The following is a 26,505-nucleotide window of genomic DNA, read 5'->3' on the forward strand; positions in this document are numbered from 1 at the left end:
TCTACGACAGAGATGTGCAGCAGAATGAAATGTAAGTCGTCTGTCAATATAATAATATACTATTCAAAGCTAGTCTTAACACTCGACATTTTTTTTTCTGGGAATCGTATTTCCGTAGTGGTCCTGAGGTTATCCAGGACTTACATTGACTGGAAAATAGCTAAATTAAAATGACCCAGTGAAATACTTCCAAATCTGCATTGTCAGAAAAATCGGCTAAATTTAACAGAAAAATCAGGAATATTTTAAAACTTTACGCGAAACACTCAATGTAAAAATAATAATAATAATCTCATGTGTACAGTTTTAGCATAAACAGCTGTTCATTCAATTCACAATGGAAAATTATTGTCCCTTTTTGTGTGTGTGTGTATGTGTGTATATAAAGTGTTTCGTTAGACAAGCGACAAATTTCTGGATATGATTTCTCACACCAAAACATGCAAAAACAAGTTCATATGAACAACCATAGAAAAGCGATATACGGGGTGTATCAGAAAGAACTGTACAACTGAGAAAACTCATATTGATTTATTCATTTATCTTATAGACATGGTTTTGATGTCATTTTGTAGCAAAGTACATCAAATTTTGACTCAGGTAGTACACTAGTTCAGAAACAAGCCACCGAAAGCGCTAGCGGCAGTTGCAGCAAAGATGGCTGCCTTTACTGGTCCCGAGTGTGCTAGCTGTGTGTTTTGGTTTGAAGAATCCACGTCTGCGACAACTGTGCAATGTAATTTTCGTACAAAGTATGGTAAAGATCCTTCCAGTAGTCCTACTATTTATGAGTGACATAAGTATTTTATTAAAACTGGATGTTCGGTAACACACAACAAATCTTCAGATCGTCCCCGTAAGTCTGAAGACGTTGTAGAGCAAGTGAGACAAAGCTTTGTGAACAGTCCTACAAAATCAACCCGGCGTGCTTCTCCACAGCCAGACGTCCCACACATGACAGTTTGGCATGTGCTGAGAAAACGGTTGCATCTCAAACCATACAAATTACAAATGATGCAAGAATTAAAAGACACTGATAGAATTGCTCGTAGCCCCTGAAAAGCCGCACATGGGCATGCAGAACCTCGTTTCTGTACCTCTGGCCGTTGAGGGACCCAGTTTCGAAGATATGCAGGTCATTACTACCATTCATCATAATGCCTGCTCAAATCAGTACGTCACTCACTACCACCATACCGCTGCATTTCCACAATGTTCTTCGGATGTAAGCGAGTTCCCTGTTCATGCCAGATCAGAATGCGATGGGAACCAAATCGAGATTCGTCCGCGAGTAGTACGCAGTCCCATTCGTTGGGGGTCCACTGGTGATGTTCTTAACATCACTGTAAACGGGCCCTTTTGTGTGCGCAGTGGAACGCATGTTGCTGATCGTCAGGAATACAGACCACTGGCTCTCAGTCACCGGTACATAGTCTTGCGTGACACTGTCACCCCTGAGGCTGTTGCAAGTTCCGCTGACAGTTGTCTTGCAGGCTTGGGCCGGTTCCGACGCGCAGTTATGGATAAGTATCCGTCCTGTTGTGGAGTTGTCACTCGTGACGTCCTCCACCGGATCTACAACTAATGTCTCCGGTGTCGATAAACTGTTTCCACAACTTAGACACGACACTTTGTAGCACATTGATTTCTCGTGCAATTGCTGTCTGTGTGTCATCTTTTTCCAAGCGTCTGATGATCCGGCCGTTGGTAAACGCATCCAAATGACGTCTTTGTGCCATACTCCATTAATATATTGCCACATTCAATTCAGCAGTAGCCTCCGCTCACTGTAACGATCCACCCACTGCACACATGGAATGCACCTATTTCGAACCCAAGCACTAGCGTTCGATTTCTTCCCATACGGGGCTAGGAGGACGTTTGTTATAGCCGGTTCAATGCTCCTCACAAGCAATACACGTCAGTCACCACAATTCCTGTGCTCGCAATGCCCTTCCCGGACTTTACATGCAACTTCTTGCATTATGCTTAAGTTTTGGACACTAGTGTATTTAGCCTAAAGGCCCTGGCTGCTATCTTGCACACTCCTTTCCTCAGATTATGCGTCCGCTGAGAGACGTCATCCCTACGACGTGACGGGCTTAGATCAAGTTGTCAGTCTGGCCAGAAATGTAAAAAGAATAAGTAAATAATTTTAAAAGAAAGGCAGTGTGCATTTCGATGTTAACCATTACTGAAAAATAATACGCAGTTCATTTCGAAGCTTGTTTTATTTGTATATTCATAGCTTTGCGCTTAGCCCTTGCAATACCGAAATGAAGGGGTGCTATGCGCTCCCATGCGTAGTTTCTTCTGCTTTCTTTTCCACTGTTAACACGATTAACTCTCTCAAACTTTTAGTTACTGTTACCTATCCTTTCCTGAAATATATACTAATAAAAAGCATTTCAAATATTCTATGTTATAGTCTGTTTTCCTCGCTATGGGCACAAAATATCCACTTCCCTTTAGTAGCAGCCACAACTCCGGGTGCGAGATTGCTTTCCTAGTGATCGTATATATACGACTTTCCTCTTTTCATACACGTTTTGCGCACTTACTGGCACGAAATTTAAGATTTATTGCCGCAGCAACATACGACTTTCGTTGGTTTTTACCCTCGGCACTCTCTGTCTAGTCATTACTTACAGCTCGGATTTCGTGTACCTCTATACATATAAAACTGCAAAATATAAATATAATTCTTAGGGTTGCGTGATTAGCTTGAAAACAATTACCTGGTTCCAGTGAACAAGTTGCTAAATCGGGAAACATAAATTTTACAAGAGACCAGTTTGAAGCTTACAGAATAATAGGAGAGCAATGGGACATAACCGATTATAACATGCTATTACTTTCTCAATTTCAGGAATTTGACTTAACCGTTTCTATACAGTGTAAATCTCACCAGAAGGGGCTTATATCTGCAAACTCTCAATTAAAAAATAAGTAAATAAATAAAAAGCCGACGGCCCGTTATTCACTGGAACCAGCCAATTATACTTTTCCAGTGAGTTTTTTTTTTTTTTTTTTTTAATGATAAGGTGTTAATCGAGCTACTTTGCTTGTAATGGCCGTCGGCAGTGTGAATAATCTCGCATGGTTCGGACGGGAATCGAACCGAGGAGGATTCTTCGCACCAGAGGCGTTTGCGTTAACTATCGCACCAATACTTCCCGTTAATTATATTTAGTATTCTATTAGACTACCGAACTGTGCTATGCATAAATGGCGAAAGTCTTATAGAACGGCTTCATCCGTCGCTCTGTCTGTCTATCCAGTTTTACTGTATTTATACGGTACAATAAAACTACGCAAATTGCACATTCCTAATTCCCTTGCTAGAACATAGGGATTTAAAAAAAAAAAAAAAATGTTGTTCTGGTTTAAAATAAAAGTTACTGGAGAAAGGAAGAGTGTTTCTAAATTTTTAACGTTTTATGAAAATTTTAATGTGGTGGAACACTGCACTTGATCCACTTCACATGACTTTTGTAATGTAAACTCATGTCCAAAATTATTGCCGCATGTCTATAAATATGTTGTTGTAGGAGTATAATTTGATAACGATTTCGCCCGGTATTTTTTATGATGTTAGTATGTGTATAATCGGCAAAGACATGTATGTGGCAAATTTCATGTCAAAAGAGCAGTAAATAAGAACAATAAAACGAAAATAAAACTTTCTTGTTCATTTAGCAACATTTTGTTTTACTCATTCTAATTTTCGTATTTATAATTCTTCTTCTATAAAATTTACCACAACTATACATTTCCCGATTATACACATAGGATCAGTATTAAAAGTACTCTGCAAAATCATTATCAAATTATGTTCGTACAAGAAGACAGTTATAGATATGCGACAATCATTTTGGACATGAGTGTACATTACGGTTAAATTTTGTGTTAGTAGTTGTTTGGGTAATCTGGAATTCTCCCTTTCAGAAACTAGAGGAGGATACAGCACATAAATTCGGTTGCGCCAGGAAGCTGCAATATGACTGGCACTCAGTTTTTACTTTAACTTGGTTTTTATCTTAGATCTACATTCTATATGAAATCAATAGTTGAGTATAATGTTTATTAATATTTATTCTTTTCCTTCCTTCCCTTTTTTACTTTCTTAATGTATACTTGCTTCTCTAATGGTGTGGGATTTAAAGGCAAACCAAACCAAGTGTCCATAGCTCAGTTGGTAGAGTGTTAGCTCCACATTTGGGAGGTTCTGGGTCTGAGCCCAAATTCGGCCCTACTTACGAATTATTCTCAGTTCCATATGACGAATACTGAGATAATATCTTCAATAAAATATTCTGGCCGCTACCATCCTTATTCCTTTCCCCGGGTGTGTGATCTCCAAGGACTGCCATCTTTACGACGTGAAAGGTTTAGGCCAATTGAAAATGTGCTCAAATATATAAATTAAAGTTAGAGATGTGCAGTTTATTTCTGAATCCAAGATTAGCTATTTTGCCGCAAGTTCGCACCTCAAAATATGGGGTCGTGTTGCTTTCGCAGAGTTTTTCTTTACTGAACAGAATCACAAGCTTCCATTAAAATCTAACTTTACTCTCTTCCTCCTACCACTTTAGCCTTGAACGTTCGCAAATTTAGTGCATCCTTCCAGTAAGACCAGGCCCGCAACTAGAGAGGGGGCTAGGGTGGGCCTGATCCTCCCTAAATTTTTCGTGGCCCCTCCAGACTTCAATACAAAAAACACAATTTAGATATTAGTGAGAGAATTTTTGATAACTTTCCGCCCCCTATCATTTTCATGCTCCTCCCCCCCCCCCCAAACATCTGTGGCTGTTTTCGGGCCTGAGTAAGACTAAGGGAGCCCTGTGTCTGATTTGATTTTTAGTATAGTTTTAAATTAAATTCTGAAAGTATACTCAGCAGGGTTGGCTGGTTTAAACCAAGGTGGTTTAAACCAGCTGCTTAAAAAAAAAAAAAAAGAAAAAACTTTAAACCAAAAACGAAACATGTCCGTAAAAGTGTAAGTGTTTGTAAAATCTTGAACACACATTTATGGGTTATCACGTTTCACTCCCGTATATTATTCGTATTATATTCAGACCTAAATTCCCCATTCATTACTCAAAGAGATTATACTACAAAAGCAACTTTTTTTATTTAAGTTTATGAATGATTCTTTTGTGATGTTTTTACAGTTTATTATTATTGTTATGCAATTGCAATCAAACAAAAATTCTGAATATTGTTTCGTTTTAATAATGTTTACTATTGATAAAATACATCGAAATTCCGTACTTTTGTTGGGGGAGGGGGTCATACAAACCCCACGAGAGGCATTTACTGAAATCAGAAGTATCTTTGGTATCTATTTATGTATAAATGGATCAGAACCAAAGTGGACTCAAATAATTCGTATCTTTATTCACTTTTCTACTGATATGCAAATTAAGTCATTGTATTTCTTTAATTTGGACTAATGAATACTAATGAAAGTTGTAGTGAAGTAACTCGGACTAAATTAGTTCTTCTGTACTCTGCAGTATTTTGAAATTGTCCATATGTAATTCTGTATAAAGGTTTCACTTGTGCAACTGTTTATCTTTTTGTCCTTCTGAAATGACTCTTGACAATTATATTAACAAGTATGTAAAGATTAGTACAACGTATTTTTATCAGGAGTACTTCGTGAGTGACTTGGCAGATGTATCGCATTTGTGGCCAATTAATCCCGGTTTCGAGTTCAAATGGAGGATAATTTCTTTTGGAAGGCGAGCAACAGTTTGGATTCCGCTTTAAGCTTACGAGTCCCCTTCCAGCATGACCCGGTTGTTGCACAATAACACCAAGTGAAACAAACTTATTTCTATCCATATGTGATATAAATACATGGAGCAAATTATTTAAACGAAAAAAACCTGGTTTAAACAAAAAAAAAAAAAAAAAGTCAGGTTTAAACGAAAACGACCGTTTTTTTTTTTTCAATAAAAACCATGGTTTTGGCCAACCCTGATACTCAGTATTTGTTGTTGTTTTTGTAATCCTTTGTTAAAAATATGAAGGGTCATCTTGAATTCAGAAATATATTAATTGAATAGAATCGTGGTTTATTCACTATCCCTGTCGTTTTTGCGAAACACTCTTTACAGTTTTTAATTCGTATCTGTATGTGTTTGATGGAAACTTACCCTTACTTTGAGATTTTTTTTTTCATTGTGTTGTCAAGTAATTTTCAAACATTCAGTGGTAGAGTAAGCTATATCATATGACATTAAGCAAGAATAACTTGAGATCTACAACAGCTTGTTGTACCACATAAATGGAACCTCTGCTTTGTGCTTATAATTCCAGAATAAATACGAAATTAGCTTAAGAGTGACTGAAACTTTTTTCTTCGCGAATTCTGTATAGTTTTCTCTTACTGTATGCCTTAATTGGCCCATTTCAGAGGTGTTTGGATGTTTGTAGAAATATATTTATCCACGCTACTTAATTTTTGCCGTTTTAGTAAGCATTACTTGAAATTGTTTTGGATTATAGTGTTACGTTAATCCTAATGCGTAGGTCTTTTTCGCGCCATGCTTGGTTATTTGAATATTGAATGCAGATAAACGGAAAGTAACTTTTCTAGCAACCCAAAGCTGACGGCATTCTCCTCACAGGCTTGAGAAATTTACTTTCTGTTTATCTGCATTCATATTCGAATAACCAATAATGGCGGAAAAAGACCTACGCATTAGACTTAACGTAACACTATAATGTAATGGAATTTCAAGGTTACTATACTGGTGGATCTGTTACAGCCTTCACACAGCCTTAAATTGTAAGGCTAACTTTGCATTTCCATTACGTACTAGACTTACTATAACAAAACTTTGATGCAGTTTATTGGGTAGCCAGAAAACAGCCTATGCAGGTACTTCAGACTTGGCACTATCTTGAAGTTTACAGGTTTGTATTGTATTTTCCTTACACAGTAGGCTTATAATGTAACTCTACAATCTCAAACTTTTCGGATAAATCTACTGCAGCCTTGTACTGGAAACTAACCTTGAATTTGAATTGGTGTAGACTTGAATTTTCAACCTGCAGCATAAGGGAAGTACAGATGTAGCCTTTCAACCTTGGCTGAGACTTCAGGTTTAAAACTAGCATTGATTTCCTAAAGTATTAGGATTGTCTCAAGTCTTGAGGGTATTGTCTAGTAAGTCTGAAATAGGCTTCATGTCGGCCTGCAGCTTTGAAGTGCAGACTTGAGGCAAGATTTTTAAGCTTTACTTTTTAGATCTAGATCAACCCTTTTTCTAGGCCTGGCATTCTGTATGGGTGAAGTTTGAAATCCATTATATACGTAGAGATCTATTTTCTTTCTCTTTCCTATTTTTCCTGTTTTTTGTTTAGTTGATCCTGTCATTACTATAACTTAACTTCATACGTTAGAATACATTAGTCAATTCGGAAAACTTTCCTTGGGTGCGAATGCGGTTTTTTTCCTAGTAACATTCAGAAATGTTTCTTCCAGAGTTCAGTTATTGGCCCAGATTTTAATAAAAGTCATTCAAGAATTGTTGGATACCAACGATAAAATTAAGCTGAAAAATAAATATGCTCGTCGCTCGTGGGATGAGAGAGGAAGAGGAAGAGACAAGGAAGGTAAGTTTATTACGTAAGTGTTTACAAGAGCATCTTGAGGAAAAATTGAGATATCAATATACATCTTGTTTTTGAGGGTTTGTTTCATAAGAAATTTGATTTCAGTTCAATTGCACAGATATTTATATAAATTGACGCATTCAATTCAGTACAAAACCCTTTAGGATCCTTTTTTTTTTCTTTTTTTTTTCACGGAGTGCGTAGCCTTATATACAGATAGAGAACTTGTGTTTGTTTTGTAAACATCCAACAAAGAGAGTGACGTCATTTGTCATCCTGGATCCTGTTCAATGGAATGCTGTACCACTGCATGCAAAATGTGCTGCAGTTTGTAACGTAACGATGTTCCTTTCATTGTGAATTAAATATTGTGAAGTATGGGGGATTATTTTGATATAGATCAGTGTATTATCTCAATTTCTTTTCGCTCACATTTGATGTTATTTTCATTAATAAATTTCTTGTATTTTTCTAGTTATTTTGTTGACCTTTTATTGATTGTTCTGTAATGAATGTTGTGAATAACAAATATTGTTATTTTTTATCATTACCATTGTTAACCCTTTTAGGATTTCCACTTTTTGAGGTAAATTTTAGACTTCCACTCTAATAGCCACTTCTTCTTTACTATTTATCATAGGATGATGGTTCATACCACTTTTTTTTTTTCTTCAGTATAGAGCATACTTTCCAACGGTACCACTTGCTTGTGCGTATTATACACCTGAAACGGGAAAATCAGGAAAAACCAGGAGAAATTTTTGCGCCCCTCTGGCCCGGGCCCATGGGATACCTGGGTTTACGTAGGTATCTGAAATTGAAAAAAAAAAAAACATAGTTATGTAAACAATGATTGTGCGAAATTTCAATCTTGTATCTTCAAGACTAAGGGCGGGAGAAATTTTTGGAAGTCTAAAGATGACCCATTTTTTGTATGTAATATTAAACATTTACTGCATCATTACTATTTATTAGCCTATAGTCATGGTTCAAACGTAATTTTCTTCAGTATAACGAGCTCCTTCCAACGGTACTACTCATATGTTCGTATCATACATCTGAACCCGGAAATTCGAAAAAACAAAAAACAGAAATTCTTCTGAAAAAATCACCCCCGTGAAATAGTTGCGCCCCACAGGCCCCGGCTCGGGTTTACGTAGGGATCTAAAAAAAAATTTAGAAATACTCAAAGGTGTACGCAATGTGTATGCAAAATTTCAATCTGATGTCTTGAAAACTACGGGTGTTATAAATTTTTGAAATTTACCTTAAGAAAAAAAGAAAAAATCACGCCCCTTCGCCCCTACTTGGCGCTGCCAAGTTGACCATCCAGTTCCAAAATGCGTCTGAGGTGTTCTTTGGTCATGCTTGACTTGAGCAAAAAAAAAAAAAAAAAGGCTTAAATACCCGTTATAGAACCTAAATAAGCGGTCAAAGACAACATACTCCATGGTAACAAAAGTTACTATAAATACTTAAAGGGTTGAGGAGGGAAACCTGTTTGTGTTTCAAGTTCATTAAGGGATTTATAGTGACAGAAAACAATAAGGATCCAAGTGTGTATTTGATTTTTGAATAAGTTCTGTAATGATTGTTGTCGCTGCTTCTTAGACAACAAAGCTAGTTGGAAATACATTGTGATGTTTTTGATGCTGCTGTTAATAGAGAATCCACCATCTTTTAGGACTATCTGCTGTATTTTGTGTTCTCATCGTCGTCAGAAGCAGAAATTTTTGAAATGACAGAGAGATGTTTATTAACTCTTGTAGCGTTACGGAACTTAAGGTGAGATTTATTTTCCATTATGTTCCTTTGCTGATTCTATATTTGTATATAGATTAGAGATTATTTTCTTATTCTGATCGGGCCACTGCACAGTGGGGGCAGAATTGAAAATTCCTGGCCAAAAATCGTTTACATGGGAAAATATGCAAATAGACTGGTTGTATTGTAGAGAATTGTTTTCCTCTCATAAAAGAATAGCAATACAGTTCTGTAGAAAATTTGCATAAAACAAACACACCATTGGCGTATCGAGCTGGGGCGGGGGTGGGGGGGTGAGAAGGCATGACTCCCAATTTTCAAAGATAAAAATTTAATTCATGCGTTACACTGTTGCCCAATAAATATTGTGCCTTACAAGAAAAAGAAATATTACATTTTTCAATTTGTATATATTTGAAAATACAAATATATATACAATTTCTACAATATGTTGGTCTTCATTGTATGTTACATGAAGATATTATAGTAAGGAATTAAAAAATTCACTTTTCCAAATACGTGAAATCGTCAAACGAAGTCTTCTGTACAACAAAACATTGTTAATTGAGATGAGTGTTGTTCAAAGCAAAGGATTTACGTACCATGCAACACTTGACTTGTGGAAGAGTGTACATGTGGTGCATCACACATCGACCTCGCTGTCACTACTGGTGTCGACAGCGCGAGCCTTCAGCTGCCCAACGCAGTGAGCAGTCCCAACACTTCCTGTGACATCACACTAGAGTCGCTCCTCCTGGGCAGTTTCCGCATGGATGAGATTGTAGGATCTGATGTGAGAAGCGAGATACTTTTCGCGCGTGATATTCACGAAACAACTTGATATCTTTGTCATGACTCCTGAGTCTCCTCAGATAGCTGGCCGATTGGGAGCAAAGCAGCTGATATGATAGAAGGGTCGTGGATCAGACTTTTATGTACAGTGATGGACATGTAATTCCAGGGATATAGAAAAACATATAATTTAGCTGTTTCGACAGCGTAAGCGTGCAACAAATTGTGGTCGATTTCATACCCGCTAGAAAGAGTTTGCAAAATAATCCCAAACCGTGTGATGAGCCTCTCATCTACTTCCGTTATCCGCGCTGTTCTTGCTGGATCCCGTAAAAAAGCGACGTCCAGTATTTCCATCATCCATATTTCTTGAGCCCCCTGCTTTTGGTGTGTCCACCCACAAGTCCAGTTCTTCCCGGAAGAACTTCTGAATTGTCAGTTTTCTTTTGTTTATTTTGGCCAGTCAGATTTCATGATTTTCCACTTCTTCACCTCCAGCTTGTAGGGCAGGTTTAAAATAAAGTCCATAAACCTGATGCGTGCGTGGAGAATAGGTAGTCCAAATTCAAACGTCTTCTTATCCACAGTCCTCTTCAGACAAGTGTCAATATTGTTAAGAGAACTAGATGTCGCGGAGCACACGTAACACCTCAAAGTGGACGTTGTTTTTGTCACAGCGATACAAATCTTCTCGTCCAACAGTTATTACTAATTTGAGTGCTATTTGTACTTCTTACCCTGATGATGTGATGACTCTTTGAGTGCTGTACTTTAACATTACTAATTTTAAAACAATATATTGAGTGCCATATAATCAGGCGGTTCCGTACACTTTGTCCCCTTCGCTTTATATATGTTTCTTATTGTCGGATAGCGTCAAAGAGGAAAAATACATTCTGTAGGCTTGTGGTTTCCGATTATAATTGCTTGAAAGTCAATTGTTGCAATGTAAATGAAAAAAAGGTGCTGACCCGCAGCGTGGTCACCGGCCACAAAACTGAGCGACTTTCAAGACGTTTTATCTCATAACTTGCAAACCGTCGTGTATCGGCATTTTATCTTTATCTGCCATATCCAACACACCCTGCTGTGTCTTTCAGAGTAATTGCCGTCGTGGAATTAAGTGGTACTTTTTTAATAACCCTCCGAATGTCATTTGTACTGAGGGAAATTTAGCTATTTCTTTGAGGTCATAGTTCCACATGCAATATGCACGAAGATGAAAACAATGTATGTTGTAGCAAACTACATACTGTGAGGTACTTTCTACCGACTGGAATTATTTTGCACAATTCTATTACTTTGGACGATTTGAAATTAAAAGTTTGTGATCAAAATTACGTAAAATAGGTTCTAAAAATGGTCGAACTTTAAACCTATGAAAAAAATAGTAGCACTTTCTGTAATGCCGATTTATTCCAGTATATAATGCACTGACTACTTACGTTTCACGTAACAGTGAAAATACATGTGTCCTTGAATTTCCAATTTTTGGAATTTTTCAATTCTGCCCCGCTGTGCACTGTAGCTCAGTGGTAGAGCGCTAAGATGTGGTATTAAAACATATAAATGTACAGCAACTTGGAAAAGTTATGTCTATTTATATTTGTTGCTGCAGTATGTATAACTGTATTTTACTTCTAGTGTTTATTTTTCGTTATGTAACTATTTGTTGCTGGATTATTCGTGTGTTAATTTCGTCACTATTATGTTTGATATATTCCAATTTATATGTTTCTTATTATTAACCCTAGAAAGACTATGCTCGCATCTGCTACGTGAAGGTCCGAAGGAAGGGGGGTTAAATTTGCCAACGCTGGTTTAAATAATTTTCTGAGTATATTTGTTCAATTTGAGTTAACGTGTTTAATTTGATTTAACTTGTGACAATACTGAAAATTCTTCAGGCTCATATTTTCTGCTGTAGAATAACATTATGTATGATTGTGGTAAGTTGTATTTCATTATCTCCTTTCACTTATAAAAAACAAGCAAAAGAAAAATGTAAATTTTGTATTAATTTTAGTATGTCAAGCTCTTAAACACAAACTGTTTATATATTTTGTATCTGATATAAAGTAGTTCATTAAACAAAAAGGAATCCAAAATTTTATTTTGCTTCAGAGCTGAGACTCGTTTATTTATTCTAAATCTCGCACACGTTTTAAAGACAGCAATTGGACAGAATCAGATTATTGTTGTTGTTTCTAACCACTTCATTGTTGTCGCAAGGCAGTGAATTTGGCGACTGGAATAAGGCTGTTAAAGCTCTAATAACAAGAAAAAAAAATACTAGAATAAATTTAAAAGCACTTTAGTAGAATGCTTTCGGTTAATTTGCGTTTCAGTTCATCGATATTTGGATAATCGAAGTTCTACTGTGTTACCATTGCTCATTTATATATAAATATTCATTGATTTTAAAAATGTACAGCGTTTCTAGATCATTCTGTAGAACTTTTGTGGTAGAAACTTAAAGGACTTTTGTTTTAGATTTACATAAATTTATTGTCGTTTGTTACATGAGTAAGTGGTGATTTAATTAGATTACGTATATGCGACTGTAATTTAAAGAATGTAAAATGTACGGCTGGAGTGAGAATCAAACTCTGGTCTCTGGCGTACTGTTTTGGTGCGTTAATTACTACACTGCTAGTTGACTTTTTTGCCAGTCAAGTATATTTCATTTGTAAGTAGATGCTCAGTCATTGAAATGACCACATGGAATGCATCACAGCTGTTGTGTGTGTAGAGGGGAGCACTTATTCAGCTCATTAATGTTACATGAATATCTAGTAAAAGAAAGAATGCTGTCATACCTAATATGTAGAACTACTTTTGGCATTCAAAACAGCCTACATCCAGCTAGAAATTAAAGGATACGGATTCGGCATCGTGTTCGATTGAATGTTGAATCGCTCATTATCCAAAACCTTCTGCAATTCCTTGGGAGCTTACGATGACGGAAAACAGAGATGATCCGGCCTTTGTGCATGTTAGGATTACTGCTGGTTTGCACAAATTGAATAGATTGTCGCCACTGCTTCTCGAAGGAAACAAAGTAAGTTGGAAATCCTTTCTGATGATACTATTAATAAAACATGTATCATCATCTAGGATTTTTTGCTGAGCTTTGTTATTGTCATCACTGTTGAGACAAGAATTTTTAAAATGAGAAAGCGAGATGTCTATTTGTCATTGCAGGCTTTACGAAACTTCAGTTAAAGTTTGTTTACAGAATGCTACTTTATGGATTCTATATTGATATACAGATTACAGACTGTTTTGTTAGCTGATGTGGGCACTGTTGCTTAATAGTAGAGCGGTCAGAGCTCGTACTAAGACATGCACAAATGCACAACTTGGCATTTTTAAAAATTTAATTGACCATTTATATTTGTTGCTACAGTATTCGTAACGGTAATATACTTACTTTCAAGATATATCTTACTGTTAAGTTTTTATTTATTTGTATAACACTTGCTGCTTTATTCTTAGACTTCCAAACTATGCTCTGCATAAGTGTCGGAAGTTTTATAGAACAGGTTTGTCCGTTTGTCGACAGGTATCACAACACAAACGGTAACAGGCATCGAGAAGCGGTTGTCCGCAATCGATTCAGCGTCCCAAGAAGAGGTCCCATTTCGTCCGTTGAATCTCAGTTCAAACTGGAAATAGTTCAAATCGGCCATTTCTGGTTTCAGCTTTTATCGCCATAGAACGAAAACTGCAAAAGGTTGCGAGAAAAGGTTTTTTGAAATAGATTCATTGTCTTTAGACAATATAACATGATTATTTACAACACTCTACCCAAACCAGAAGTGGTTGAATTTTACCATTACTTCTGGTATCAATACTGATTTCCGTAAAGGAAAAACGATAGAATATGTCAAAAACCGGCTTCTACAATCGATTCAGTTTCTCAGGAATACGTTCCATCCCCTCTATTAACCCTGTATTCAATCCACAAGTGATCCAAGTTAACCATTTTAGATTGAACATCGCCAGAAAAAAAAAGTACGACAGATTTTTGCAATCGATTCAGGGTCTCAAGAGAATGCATCATCACAACCCCCAACACTACCAAAATCGGGAGATGTTGAAATTTACTACTACGTCAGTTTTAAAACTGATTTCCATAGAGCAAAAACGGCAAGAGACATCGAGTTTTTCTTGTTTTCAATCGATTCAGCTTGCCAGGAATAGGTTCCATCTTTTCCGTTAACACACTGTTCTAACCGGAAATGCTTCAATTTTACCATTTCCTGTTTCAACGTTTATTACCATTGAACAAAACAGTAAGGAATAGCGAGTAATTGCTTTTTGATGTGACTTCAGCGTCCAAGGAACAGGTTCTATCTTTGATGCTGTTAGAACTAGTAGTTATATAGTCGTACTACTTGAAGTTTGAGTATTGAATTCCCATAGCTTGGAAGTCTACCAAAGTTTCACATTGTGTAACTAAATTCATTTGTTTATTTGTTTATTTCGTTACTATTGTTATGTTTTATATATTTCCAATGTATCTAGTTATTAATATTGGGCGAGAGCGGTGTGATAGACCGCTAGCTCTGATTTTTATTTTTTGTTAGTTTAATTATATATTTAGCATTTAATCATTAATTTATAACTAGTTTTCATTATTTTCAAAATATGCAACATGTTTGGATCATTTCCTTGTAGTTGTTAGAAACTTGAAGCCTGTCGTTTTAATGTTAAGTGAGCGGTATATCGTTTACGTTACATGAGCAAATGGTGATTTGCTTAGATATTCCATTTCTGCTACAATTCATTAAGGATGACATTACTGAAGAGAGTTTCACCACTGCTGATGTGATTTTCCTCTTGTAAAAATTCTGGAGCCACCACTGGATAAGGGATGCTAGAAATTACTGAGCGGTATTTGGTATCCAGTGACTATTTTTGTAGAGAGAAAATATATGTTGTTCACGTGTGCAGGGCTCCCAGCTGTCCTATTTTCCTATTTTTTCCTATATTTTGGAAATTTTTGTATATTTGTTCTATATTTTAATCTTGTCCTAATTTCCTATATTTTTCAGTGGCTGAATTATTAAAAATACAAGCTAAGGGCAGTTTCAGTGATTATTTGAATTACTGTGTATTAGCAATGTGCTAAATATGTGTCTTAGCATTTTTTCTGAGGGACTAGTCAGTAATCCTCACTATTATTTTTTTAATTTGCTTTTTCTTATCTTTCCTTGTCCACTCTTTTTTCTGTTTTTTGTTTCCTATGTGCTTATTCTTCACCAATGAAGCTTAACTGAGGAACCTTGCCATGCTCCAGTTTCTTATAACGCAAGCTGTGTTAGCATTTTCTTTCAGCAGTGTGTGTGCAGCAGACATTGGCTAGACATTGAGGTATGTTGGTATTCACCAACATATCCCAACACCTTCCAATATTGCTCTACATAATATGCAAGGTTCCCACGCGCCCTTAAACCTGGACATAAGTGTGTCGTGGAAGCGTCCTGGAAAAGTCATGAAAAGCATAAAAATTGTGAAAATCCTGGAAATTTTGTATGAACTGGAAATGTCCTGAAATATATGTTGTGCAACAGTGTTAGAAGTGTATGTATAATTTGCAGAGCTATGATGAATGAAATTCTCTTACATTACTTATTTTATTGGGAGATACGTTGATCAAATAATTCACTGAATATTTAGATTCAAATATTTCATTACAGAGAAATAAGTTATCAATCTTCTTGTTTCATTAGAAATATACGAAATAATGAAAAATAATGTCAGAACTGTAAATAAAAGAACTAGGATAGTAGGAAGGTAGAGAAATAATTAATATTTTTGTGTACATTAATTGAATTTACATATACAAAATTATGTATGAATAACGACATGTAAAAAGTGTTAAATGCCATGGTAATCCTATAAATAAGAGTTGTTAACTATTTCTTTGTCTTCTGAAGTAGTGAGAATACGTTCTAAATTCTAACAATATTGGAACTGCATTTTTTAGTGTTTTTACTATTTTCAATAACAAATAGTTGCCCATTGGAGTGAAAAGTGGCCTTTTCTTACAATACATTTATTATTATTATCATTATTATTATTATTTTACTGTGCTTCAGAGCATAATATTCTATTGTATAAACCAAACTGTCCTATTTTATTAACCAAACTGTGCTATATTTTTTCAATGTCCTGCTGGGAGGCCTGCGTGTGTGATTTCTAGAGACCGGATATTAGGCAAAATGCCAGAATGTATTTACCAAATATATATTGAATACATGTCAAACTTCATTTTTATATATACAATAAAAAAAGATATTAACAAACAGATAATAAAAATAAAATAATAAAAGATAATAAGAAAAGATATTAAGATGTTTCTATATTTTTTCAACATTATCTAAGACTATTTTTTTTTATTCTATTGAGTATTTATCTCCATTATTTCGAGTTACATTCTAGTGCCTATTTCACTGAGTATTTCTTAAATTTTAAGTGCCTGTTTGCCTGCCTATTTTTCAGGTTTTTAATGCCTAAACATCCGGTCTCTATTGATTTCAATACAAAGGAAAACTTTCTAAGTGATCAAAATTTCCCCTAGTTACAAGATTCCTTAATTTTTTTGATAGGTACTTTTGGGAGACTATAGACCTACATCTTAAAATGTGATTCAAGTGGTGTGTACAGTGTTTGCCAGAAGAATTGACAGTTTTTAAAACGTAATATTTCATAAATTTAAATTATTTTTGAACTTTGTCTTATAGAAAGTGAAAGAATATTAATTAGTATTCATGTTACACATCGTGCCTAACAATTCTTTTTTATATAAGATGTTTCAGGTGACAACAATCTCTACACATGTGTAGAATCTCGATGGGAAATTATCCATTACGGTCCATAACGTTTCAAGGGAATCTTTGTTATATCTCACACGGAAGGGTCCCACAAGTTGTCGCTAAAATCTGATTGTCACTTAGCACATCTGATAGAGCATCATGAGAAATGAACATGAGCAATATTTTAGGTGCTATGGACCAGAAGGATGAGAGCTACGGGGCTTCAAAATTTGAAGAGCCAAAAAATTATATCATGGAATTATGTACGTTTAAAGTAAATATCTTGAAAACCGTTAAAGCAATCAAAACAAAGGTTGCACAATATAATGAGAACAAAATGCCCTATCGAAAACCAGTGTTGTCATAGGTGAAGCAGTGATGCCAACTCAGCATAAAAATATTTTGTTGTAAATAGCACTATATACAAATGTGCACAGATTTAAAATGCACTATTATCACTAAACGTAACAGTGAAGTGTAATGGTACAGTGTTGCACACTGTTGGAGCTATATGTGCTGAAAATATACAATGGAGATGTCTGATATGTGGAAACAAAGGGTAATAAAGGAATGCATTAGAAAAAAAAGTGAGGATTTTGCATTATACTTCTGTAGCTCCGATGAATAAGCAGACAACTCGTAAAAACAAAATGATACACGCCAGAAAAGAAACACGTGTTTTCTAATTCTGTAAACTGGTTCTCCAGGTTATCAATATTTGGAAGAGTACTTTCTTGGTTTGTGTCTTTCATGTTAAGTGACATATTCTTTTACTTCCTCTCCTACATACCATATGATTGTACACTGTAATATTACCATATTCACACTGGAAATATAATTATTTTATTACTACCTCATTTCGTTTTTAGTCGAACCGGATAGCGGTGTGGTCAAGAAGGCTAGATAACCAACATATTAGGCATCGCGGGTTCTAATCCCGCCTCGGACATGTTTTTATTATACTTTTCACCTTACATTTCATTGTTATCTTTCTCTTTCATAGTGATTCGGATCCCACTTTGCACTCCTATATAGCTTCGGAGCTGACACAAGACGTAAAAATGGCATCACTCAATTTTGTTTTTCCAAATGCATCAATATTTTGTGACACTGCTGACATATTGCTGTGTTATACTATCTGTTATGCATTTGAACTAAATTCATAGTATGAGACCCAGAGTCCTTTATTACCATCTGTTGCTACATATCAGACATCTCCATTGTACATTTTCAGCACAGGTAGCTCTAATAGTGTGCAACACTGTACCACTACACTTCACTGTTAAGTTTAGTGATAATAGTGCATTTTAAATCTCTGCACACTTGTATATGGTGCTATTTGAAACAAACTATTTTTATGCTGAGTTGGCAACACCGCTTCACCTATGGCAACACTGTTTATGGTTTTCGATAGGGCATTTAGTTCTCATTATATTGTTCAACTTTTGTTTTGATTGCTTTAACGATTTTCAAGATATTTACTTTAAACGTACATAATTCCATGATATAATTCTTTAGATATTCAAATTTTGAATCCCCGTAACTCCTATCCTTCTGGTTGATAGCACCTTAAATTTTGCTTATTTTCATTTCTCATGATGCTCTATCAGATGTGCTAAGTGGCAGTCAGATTTTAGCGACAACTTGTGGGACCCTCCCGTGTCAATGGTTGTTTGTTTCCGTAGTTGGACATCCCTTGGCTAAACACTTAACTTTATAAACACATCTAAAGGAAATATCTAGAGGGCTAAACACTTAACTTTATAAACACATCTAAAGGAAATATCCAGTAATCGCGCAGGCAAGGCAGGTTTCCATATCTTGAGATGACGTGATTGGGAAATACTCCTGACAACCACCTTGAATATTCAACCTCATTTTGTTGAAACCATGTTTCTCCGTTGAAAGTTTCTTGCTGTGGCTTCAAGAATGTGTTTAACTTTGCCACATCTTACTCAGAACCTACTGTCACATAGTTCTCATTGTTACCTTCAAAGATGCACAGAGTAGTTTCGAAGTAAGAAATAAGTAGGACCCTTTTTCACTATATATGAATTCTTGATTGCACTTTTGGGGGTTAACCTTGCGCCAGTACCGAATATTCTGCTTATTCGCTTATATTGATATGTGGAAACGGAGCCCCATCGCTCATTAATATCTTACGAACGGAGGTCTCAGTTTCTCCTAACATTTGTAGTAATGTTTGGCAGAATGTGACTCTGTTTACACCATTTTCGGTTAAAGCATGTACTTACATCCCAGCCCTGGATTTTGTAGGGATAGGATCGTGTAATCATGAATGCGTCTTTCACCTGTGGAAGATATTCCAAGATATTAAGCATGGCAATTTGCAGAGCATTGCTGACTATCCTCATTGGCTTTTCTCATTGCAACGATGTTTTCCAGTGTAAATAATGTTCCTAGATATACTGGGGCTTTTTAAATAGTGCGCACCCATTTTTTCGGCATTTGCAACCAATGTATTTAATATATGATGTGAAGAGACTGTATTATTATGCTGAAATCAGAACTGTTGAGCTTGAGAAGACCTCTCAACATTCTTGAAATATACATTGATAACGAAACCGTGTCGTTTATCTGTATCTCTCAGCATTGAGACTTAGTGCTATTGGGTTGTATATGTAACGTCAGTGATGTAACTGTCTTGTACATACTTCTACAATACCTAACTACAATTGCTCCAATTCAGAGATGTTGATTGAAGAACTCCAGAACTAATTATTAATAAATGTTTCGGGAACTTGATTATTAGTAATTATTAAGGGATCCGGGTTTTTGGGGGTATTTTTTAGACTTTGTCAAGCAGCTACTGTATCAGGGATCCGACGGTACAATTTGTACCATACGGTGTTTCATGGTACATTGCTTTTTCGTCCGTTTTTTTTTTTTTTTTTTGTTTGTTTTTCAAGTCCAGAGGCATTGTAGAAGACTTTACGTATGGTTTCACACCACCTTGCGTCGAGACATAGGAGGTGATGACGTCATAATTTTAAAATATATATTTTCTCTTACTAAGCCTATGTTCATTATTTTTTGGCGGGCGTATTTTTGCAGGTAGAAGATTGAAATTTTGCACAAACATGCAGTCCACGGAGTAGTATTTACCAGATTTTTTTCAGATTTCTGCGTTAAAACAGGGGGGATCCAGAGGGGAAAAAGTTGAAAAAAGGGATATATTTACCAAAAAATCCCTTTCTTCGGGATTTTCCAGCCTCAGATACATGACGGAGACACGTGAGTCATACCGTCTGAAAGGCAGTTCTATTCTGAAGAAAATGATGTGCAAACCATGATCCTAGGGTAATTAGAGATGTCTCAGGGAATTTTTTACAAAATATCCTTTTGTATACGGGAATATGGGACATGGTCGGTATTTATTTTATTTTATTTTATTTTATTTTTATTTTTTTTTAGCGGGTTTACTTTTGCACCTAGAAGATTGAAATTGTGCATAAACATTCAGCACTCCTAGTAATATTTACCCGATTTTTTCAGATCTCTGCGTTAAAACAGGGGGGGGGGGGGTCCAGAGGGGCAAAAAGTTGAAAAAAAGGATGTTTAGACCAAAAAATCCCTTTTTTTCGGGATTTTCCCGCCTTAAATACATGATGGAGACACATGAGTCATACCGTCTGAAAGGCAGTTCTATTCTGAAGCGAATGATGGGCGAAACATGACCCTAGGGTAATTAGGGATGTCTTAGGGATTTTTTATCAAAATATACTTCTGTATAGGGCAATATTGGACATTTTCGGTTTTTTTTTTTTTTTGGCGGGCTTATTTTTGCACGTAGAAGATTGAAATTGTGCACAAACATTCAGTCCACCGAGTAGTATTTAACAGATTTTTTTTTCAGATTTCTGCGTTAAAACATTGGGGGGGGGGGTCCAGAGGGCCAAAATTGAGAAAAGGGATATTTAGACCAAAAAATCCCTTTCTTCGGGATTTTCCCGCCTTAGATACATGATGGAGACACATGAGTCATACCGTCTGAAAGGCAGTTCTATTCTGAAGCGAATGATGGACGAAACATAACCCTAGGGTAATTAGGGATGTCTCAGGAAATTTTTTACCTAAGAACATGGTCTTTTGCGGTAATTTGGGGCATTGTGAGGATTCATGATAAAATTTCTCCTGCCCTTAGTATTCAAGATAGAAACTCGAAATTGGCACACACATTCAGTACCAAGTACTATTTATCAATTTTTTTTTTTTTTTTTTTTGAGATCTCTACGTTCACACAGGACCGCTCCAAAGGGGCCCAAAATATGGAAAAAAAATCCGTCCGAAATTTTCCCTCTCCTGGTATATGATATGGGCATGCAAGTGGTACCATTTGAAAGCCAGCTTTATTCTGAAGAGAATGAGGTATGAACCATGATCCTAGGATAAATAGTGACGATGCAGTAGCTGCTTGACTGAAAGTCTAAAAAATACCCCAAAAAACCCGGATCCCTTAAGGGGTAATAATAGCTGGTTGTTATCCTGATTGTGATTTCCCTTCCGGATTGAGTTTTTTGTACGATATACAGAATGAACCAGAAGATGTGCAGAAACTCCGGGAGATGATTCCTGACATCAAAAGACCAAAAGTTCTCTTGCATATTGTCGAATTCCGCGTCGTATGCGAGTGACAGGGGGACAAACGTGGAATCGAAACTCGAATCCTGACAATTGGAACGAAACAGAAAGATGTACACATACTTCGGGAGGTGATTCGTAACACCAAAAGAAGACAAAAAATCCTCTTGCAGGTTGTCGAATTCTGCGTCATGTGCACTATGCACATCTTCCTATTTCGTTCCATTTGTCGGGATTCGACTTTCGTTTTCAAGTTAGAACCCCCTGTGACTCATACACGACGCAGAATTCGACAACATGCAAGAGGACTTTGTCTTCCTTTGATTTTACGAAGTATGTGCACATCTTTCTGTTCCGTTCCAATTGTTACGATTCGATTTTCGATTCCAGGTTGACACCCCTATCAATCTTACACGACGCGGAATTCGACAATATGAAAAGGATCTTTTTGTCTACTTTTGGTGTCACGAATCACCTTCCGGAATTTTTGCACATCTTTCAGGTTCACCCTGTATATTGTACATACTGATAACAAATCTAAAGTAATTTTTCATGGATATTGAGTGCAAGATGGCTTAGTAGTAGATTCCTCACCTCTGATGCTAGTTGTGCCTGAATCGATCTGACGCTATAAGAGTTTGTGGTGGGCATCTATCCGTGGTTTTTCCCAAGTTCTCTTTGTTTCTTCCCACATCCTCATTCCACCAGTTCTTTCATTAATCGCGCGTTTTCTTTAGCCTATAGTTCGTACTCGAGGGATGTACTTAAAAATTATATTTATCGTGCTCACTTTTAATTTGTGATGTAACTAAATACTACTTCAGAATTAAAGGTGTAATATTAACGCATCCTATCATTAAATATAATGCATTTTGTAAAATAACCTTAACTGTAATCTAAACTTGTACAAGTGGTAAAAAAAAGTCTCTAGAAATAAGGTTCATATCTCCTTAAGAGTGTAACGTATTATTTTCTGTTGATATACTCTGTTTTCTGTTTGGTATATAATTGAATTGAATTGAGTTTTGTTGTGTTAAATGACCATTTCTGATTGTCGTATGGTATAGAATGTGTCAATGATGTGATTATACAAATATATATATTCATGTTATACTAAAAACATAAGTACTTTTACAATTTCCTAGATAGAAAAACATGATAAAATATTGTGATTTCCTTTACAGAATATAGATCAGTGTGCAAGTATTCTTCCATACTGTAAAAGTAGTGATTTTGCAACAGAGTACCTACTGACTTTTTGAAACTTTCATGTTTGGTAAGACACTTAATTTGATTAGACAATGAGTTACAGAGTTGTATATCTTTTTATGCAATTGTTTTCGAAAGTAAAGTGGTATTATGAAGAGGAATTTGGAGATGTGACTTCGTTCTCGTCTTATATCCATGTTTATCTGAGTTCTTTTCGTACAGTTCTTGTTTCTTGTGAACCAAAAGTAATGTTTCGTATATATACAATGAAGGAAGTCGAAGAATATTTAGTCTTTGAATAGCGTTCTGCAAATATTGGTGGTTATCCTTATCACTTTCTTTTGGAGTATAAAAACTTTCTTAAATTCTGTGGATGAACCCCAAAAGGCTTTTCTGTATCTGATTTTGCTGTGGAACAGTGCATGGTAATTATGTCCTGCAGGAAATCTTTTGCGTAAATGTCAATCCATTCTAAGTGATCAAGCATGTGCCGCTCGCTCATCTCATAAAAATCTAATTTTTCATGAATGTTTATCCTATATCAGAGTACTTCAAAACTACAATTAATTATTTTTTACAACATCCTTTGGCGACGCAGTGGCTGCCGCCATTTCGCGTTTTTTTCGATTTTAGACGTTTACGTTGTTTTGAATACCTCAGCATGTTTTTGTCCTCCCAAATTGAAAATTGTTGGACGTCTCCAACTCGTGCAGAGCTAAAACTTTGATCTCTTAACATTTTTGCCTAAAACCACTTGAAGGCGGTGAAATCAGGATCTACAGTAGCAACGTTTTTGAACATTGAAGACATGTTTGGGAAGAGGATAGAACTGATGTAGAGGTCTGAATTTGTGTGTGCATGTAGTCCGGGGCCATCAATTAATACATAAAAATTTGCATACCTGTAGCTGTCCCCAAAGACCTGAAGAAAAATCGTAAAATTGTGGAATTATGCCAATTTGGCATGTTTCACTGTCCTATATCTCCAATGGGTCTGGATTTAAAAATCTGAAATTTTGGGAATAGTTAGCCCTTTACTATACCATAACAAACAACAAAGCGCGTTTTGTGTTTTTGAGCAGACAGGGGTCACAGTATTAAGGAATGACGTCATACTCTAGGAGCTGTTGTTCACAAATTTAACTGGAGATTCGTTGTTGTGAAGTAAAATAAAGTAGGATGAATGGTTAGTCCAGTCAAGGCTCTCAAGCTCGTTTCTTTCCTCTAGTTGTAACACTGTCTTATTACACCCACAGCAGCACTGCTCAGGAATGCCGCTATCAGCAGAAGGCGAGGAAAGTCAAAATTCACACTTGACAAAAAGTCCGTAAGTATTCATTGCTCTTGGTGCTTGCTATATCAATGATATTCAATCATGTTTATTTTTGTTTTAACTGTCAACTCATGCAGGAGACTGTTGTCCTTTCGTTTGATCTACATTCCCAAGTCAGTGTTTACACTGATTAAGTGTTCACTGTTAATAGCGGCGTTCTTCACTAGTGCTGCTGTGGGTGTGATAAGACAGTGCTACAACTAAAGGAAAGAAACGAGCTTGAGAGCCTTAATTGGAATAACCATTCATTCTACTTTATTTTACTTCACAATAACAAATTTCCAGTTGAATTTGTGAACAAAACACATACTGGAGTATGACGTCATTCCTTAATACTTTGACCCCTGTCTGCTCAGAAACACAAAACGCGCTTTGTTGTGTGTTATGGTATATTAAAGGGCTAACTATTCCCAAAATTTCAGATTTTTAAATCCAGACCCATTGGAGATATAGGACAGTGAAACATACCAAATTGGCATAATTCCCCAATTTTACGATTTTTGTTCAGTCCTTTGGGAGCAGCTACAGGACTGTAAATTTTTATGTATTAATTGATGGCCCCGGACTACATGCACACACAAATTCAGACCTCTACATCAGTTGTTTCCACTTCTCATACATGTCTTCAATGTCCAAAAATATTGCTACTGTACGCCCTGATTTCACCCGCTTCAAGTGGTTTTAGGCAAAAATGTTAAGAGATCAAAGTTTTAGCTCTGCACGAGTTGGAGACGTCCAACAATTTTCAATTTGATAGGACAAACACATGATGAGATATCCAAAACAACGTAAACGCCTAAAATCGGAAAAAATGCGAATTGGCGGCAGCCACTGCGTCGCCATGGGATGTTGTAAAAAATAATTAATTGTGGTTTTGAAGTACCCTGATATAAACATTCACGAAAAAATTAAACATTTTTTTTAAAGGTCGAGCGGCAATTTTTGTTTTTTCTCGATAACTCTGCATGGATTGACCCTACTGTTTTTCTGCTTAAAATGGGAACAAGTGACTTTATTAGGAAAATTACAAATGATAATTCATTTGATAATTTTGCAAGACGTTGAGACCAGGACAAATTATTATTTATCAGAAGATCAGGAAACTTGACTGTTTCGGTTGGCTTTGTTGTTTTCTCGTCTATTCGAAGTACTGGATATGGTGTCAATTTTGCGTGGTTAGAATGAAAGTATAAGCAGGAGGTTTCGTCGGAGCTTAGAAATAATTTGTTGTTTGCAAACCAGAGACTATCTGTGACATATTGATATCTATTTTCTTTCGGATTTTGTGTGGTTGTGATTTTATTATGACTTTTGTATTGTCTGCGTATAAAATAAGTTTAGTCTCTAAGGTGGTTTGGCATATTTATTTAGAGAAAAAAAGAGTATAGATCCCAATATTGATCCTTGTGGAACACCTACGTTGATGTATTCAGGTGTTGATTTGTGCTTACTCATGTATTTTGAGTGTTGGTTTATACCGATAGTAAGTTCCATATTGTATATTTACATTTTAAATATTGTTTCATGGTTTTTCTGTGCCCATGTTAAGATTTAGATGCATGGTCCCGGTATAGATTATCCACACCGAAGAATATTCTATTACAGGCTTGCATGGGTGCAGTTGACAGTTTATCTGTAATCTTAAATATTGCATTTTTTATATATATATTTAAGTATTCTATTTAAGTAACACTGTTAATTTTCAGAATTTTGTTGTGGAAAGTAATTCAGTAATTGTAAGTGGCTATGTAGACCTTATGTTACATATGATTTTCTTTTCTTTGTAGTTAGAAGTTTCCTTGACATACTAAAGATATTCCTGTTTGGGACATATTTAATAGCATATTACCGATTGAAAATTCTCGTTTTATTCTATAATCCGTTAGCATCGGTGCTTGAGGTTCACATTTCAGCTGATTCTCAGTGTGTTAATTTGTTGTTAAGTCATTTCGGTTGACTGATGGATGTTGAAATAGGGGAAATAAGTGAATAAATTGATTGATCGGTGCCTCAAGACATGGTGGTTGTTTCTTACAAGGAACGGACATGAACATGTGATCCGAACATCCGAATCAAACCTAGTCCATTCGATAAACATAAAAAAGATATGTTCATGCACACAAAATTAGATGCCATGGTCAACGGAGTAAAAATCGTAGACTCTAGCTATTGCATCAACACTGTTCATTGGAAAGTCACGGTTTATAGTTCATTCTCTGCACCATGAAACAAGATTTCCAGAAATGCTATGTGTTGGGGCCCATAATGTACTTGAACAGGGAAAATTGGGTGAATGTAGGGAAAATTCCCTCCCATCAACTTTGGCCCCCTCTGGAGTGGCCCCGAGTAAAAG

General features: G+C 36.0%; 1 long non-coding RNA gene across 1 annotated transcript; it reads left to right on the forward strand.

Moving 5' to 3' along the window:
* Window positions 1-13: 13 nt before the first annotated feature.
* On the forward strand, window positions 14-13,216 carry LOC145674621 (uncharacterized). The gene is made up of 4 exons (XR_014128999.1): window positions 14-31; window positions 7,499-7,629; window positions 9,314-9,414; window positions 13,040-13,216. It is a non-coding gene; the product is annotated as an uncharacterized LOC145674621 (long non-coding RNA).
* The last annotated feature ends 13,289 nt before the right edge of the window (window positions 13,217-26,505 follow it).

Source organism: Thermobia domestica, chromosome 17 (genome assembly GCF_964235325.1).
Source record: "Thermobia domestica chromosome 17, izTheDome1.hap1.1, whole genome shotgun sequence".
Taxonomy (NCBI): Eukaryota; Metazoa; Arthropoda; class Insecta; order Zygentoma; family Lepismatidae; genus Thermobia; species Thermobia domestica.